This window comes from Onychomys torridus, chromosome 11 (assembly GCF_903995425.1).
Source record: "Onychomys torridus chromosome 11, mOncTor1.1, whole genome shotgun sequence".
In the NCBI taxonomy this organism is placed as follows: domain Eukaryota; kingdom Metazoa; phylum Chordata; class Mammalia; order Rodentia; family Cricetidae; genus Onychomys; species Onychomys torridus.
In genome coordinates, this window is record NC_050453.1 from 15,985,601 (window position 1) to 15,989,332 (window position 3,732).

Genomic DNA, 3,732 nt, shown 5'->3' on the forward strand with positions numbered 1-3,732 from the left:
TGCTAGGCAATCTCTCTCTCTCCTCTCTCTCTCTCTCTCTCTCTCTCTCTCTCTCTCTCTCTCTCTCTCTCTCTCTGTGTGTGTGTGTGTGAACCTGAACTACCTCCCTCCAATCCTGAATTTTTTTTTTCTTTTTTGCAAATATAAAGAGGTTTATTCACGTGTTACTGGGGTACAAAACATAATGTATAAAAAAGCCACCTCCTCTCTCTTCAGTGTGAGCATCTTTTGCCATCCATGGCCATCACGTCAGGCTTCACACATAGCGCAGTTGGTGCAAAGCGTCTTCTCACCATCGTCGTCATAGCTACGGTTGTCAAGAGAGAGAGAGAGAAAAGCCGCTCTGCAAGGCCACACAGCATACAGGCCAAGGCACCACAGCCCCCCAGGTGTGAATACATTGTCCACACAGGGCCCCGTCACACTGGTTGCAGACCGCCTTCCCATCCACAGATCTCACAAAGGATGAACAAGCGATGGGTGCTGTCGCAGGCAGCCAGCTTCCGAGGCCTGAGCTTGGTTGGCCCAAGTGTCAGTTGGCCATCAGGTCCAATCACCATCTGTCCCCTTGCAGCTTGAGGGGCCCCCACCAGGCCAGGCTTCAGCGACTCCGGCAAGTGGATGGAACAGCCTTCGCCTGTATGTGATCTCTGTAGGCCTGGGCCCCTTGGAAAAGGAGCTGCTTGATTCTTTCGAAGACCTCGCGCGTAGTGCTGGGCGAACGCACCGCGGCTCAGCTCTCTCGGGCCCACATGGACCTTGAGCTGCAGCGAGGAAGCATCAGCGAACAGATAGTTCCGCTTGGGCATGACAGCAGGTACCAAACAAAGACCACAGCTGCGCACAGCACCTAATGTGTAGCCCAGGCTGGCCTCGAACTCGTGATCCTCCTGCCTCCGCCTCCTTCAGCAAATCCTACCGGCGTGCGCCACCACAACCAGCCTGAATTCTTACTGTGCCGTGAAAGAGCCTCAGCTGAGCATTCTGAAAGCTGTGTTTCGGGCAGTGTGAGAAGATGACACTGTGGTCCCTTATCAAAGTGCCATGTGCCTTGTGTGATGTGTCATCACGCGGTGAGACATTTCTGGGAGATCCCAGAAGGAGGACATGAGAAGGTAAAGTGAAAGACAGAGACCTCTGTGTACGTCTCAAGCCTGGAACCTGCAGTCAGCAGGATGCTTGCTTGAGAGTGACCCCTCGTCCCATGCCTGGCCTTTGGAATCAACTTCTTTGTGGGAAAGCAACTTGTGCCTGCCACTGAGCACAAATGCACAGGGCTATTTCGAGCCACCACCCTCTGGAATCATGACAGTCTAACTTGTATAACTGGAAGTAGGTCACCAACTAATCTCTTCCCAGTGACAAAAAAAAAAAAAAAAAAAAAAAAAAAAAAAAGCATCTGTAGAACCCTTGAAGGCAAGAGTGAAGCCCTGGCTTTAGCCTTTGCTAACCCACCACACTCCCCTGGAAACTGGAGACACAACAGGTTGGTTAAGTGGACTGTGCATTTGCCTTCATAATACGTCAGCTCCCATCTGGCTGCACATACACACAACGTGGTAAAATCACCAAGTCCCCTGGTTCTTTTATGGGCATTATCATAGCTGTTGGTGGTTGTCATAGAAACCAGCAGAGGTGTCATGACTTCTCTCTCCCAGCCACAGGAAGACCTAAAGTTATTCTGATCTGAGCCTTTTAAAAATAGAAACTGCCTTAAACTAGATAGACAGCCTAAGAGTTCTGTCTGCTTTGAAGATGTTTTGCTGCATGATTTTTTTAAATTTGCAATTTGTCATAAATTTTAATTTAAAAAATAGAAAAATGTTGAGGGGGCTGGGGAGATGGCTCAGCTGGTACAGTATTTGCCTTGCAAACACAAGGACCTGAATGTGTTCCCCAGAACCCATGTTTAAAATCCTATACTGTGTCATGCTTTTGTAATCCCAGTACAGGGGAGGCAGAAACAGGAAGATCCACGGTGCTCACGGGCTGGCCAGCCTAGCCTATGTGTTGGGTCTTAGGCCAGAGAGAGAGAGACCCTGGCACTCCATGGACAGCGTTTACTAATCCTATTTCATCCATCCGGCCCTTTGGACTAGTGCTGTTGGGGAGTGATGGGCTTGACTCCAGTCAAGTTGAAATTCCTGTCTCTTTGGAAATATGGCTTTATGCCTGTAAAACCAGATTAATACAGGGCCAGTCAGGCAGCTCACTGCTCCATCAGCCAGGAAATACCTCACATATCATGAGAATTTCAGTGAAAACATGACTGGGGGCTGGAGAGATGGCTCAGCAGTGAAGAACACTTGTTGGTATGGCAGAGGACCCAGCTTAGTTCCCACATGATAGCTCACGCCCTGCATCTGTAGCTCACCCCCAATTCCAGAGGATCCAGAGCCCATCTTGTGCATTGCATACATGTGGTGCACATGCATACATACAGGCTCTGAGGTCCGGGCTAGTAACAAAACGGATGAGAGTGGGGACCTCGTGAGAGGTCTGCATGTGTCCTTGAAAGGGATCGTGGGAAGGCTGGTGAGGGGTGGTCAGCAGGTAAAGTACTTGCCGCAAAACCCCAGTGACAGAGTTTAACCCTGGAACCCAAGGTGGAAGGAGAGAACAGACTCCTGAAAGTGGTCTTCATCCGGCTTGTGAGGGTGTGCCCGCACTCACACAGAGACATGCGCGCGCGTGCGCGCGCGCGCGCGCACACACACACACACACACACACACACACACAAATAAAAGCACATGTTTAGAAAGAAAGGCAAGGCAGGCAGGAAAAGATGGCTAGTGGGACCCCACCCTTTCCTCTTTGGTTTTTCTTCTTACCTGGCCACGAGGTAAAGAGGCCTCTGCTGCAATGTGTTCCCACCAGGATCTACTGTTCCATCCCATGTCCATGTCCAGGCAAACTGATCATGAACTGAACCTCAAACTCACAAGGGCTGGAGAGAGGGCTGGAGAGATGGCGCAGAGGTTAAGAACACTGGCTGCTCTTCCAGAGGTCCTGAGTTCAATTCCCAGCACCCACATGGTGGCTCACAACCATCTGTAATGAGATCTAGTGCCTTCTTCTGGCCTGAAGGGATACATGCAGGCAGAATACTGTGTACATAATAAATAAATCTAAGAAAAGAAAGTAAAAAGGAAGGAAACTAGAAAAACTGCAAATATTTTTTTTAAAAAATGAGCCAAACAAACCTTCCTTCTTTCCACGATTATTTGCCGCAGGCACTTGTTACAATAATGGATAGCTGGCCAACAGACTCAGTGGCATTGCCTGGTCTCATTTTGGCCTTTGTCACATCTAGAACCCTTTGGCAAAGATGTCACAGTGACTAGTTCTCAAATCTCACATCCCTTCAGCTCTAGTTAGTGGCAGGGGTGAGACTGGGTTCTGGGTGCCTCCCGGCAGAATCTTTGCCAGCATTTGAACCCGCTTCCAGGAGGGAAGTGTGAGGGGCGGCACTGTGGGGTGAGAGGGGCAGTAACTGCAGTCATCCAGTGGATGGGCAAGGGCCACCTCTGCATGTTTACATCCCCTGCCCAGAGCTCACCTAGCCCATGAGTTTACCCTTAAATAGCCAGGTGTTGTAAAGGAGATAAAGAGTGCATTTTGGCCAGGCGGTGGTGGCACAGGCCTTTAATCCCAGCACTCGGAGGGCAGAGGCAGGAGGATCTCTGTGAGTTCGAGGCCAGCCTGGGCTACAGAGCGAGTTCCAGGACAGG

At 50.2% G+C, this 3,732-nt stretch overlaps 1 pseudogene; it reads right to left on the minus strand.

Moving 5' to 3' along the window:
- Positions 1-249: 249 nt before the first annotated feature.
- LOC118592930 lies at positions 250-809 on the minus strand (annotated as a pseudogene).
- Positions 810-3,732: the final 2,923 nt, after the last annotated feature.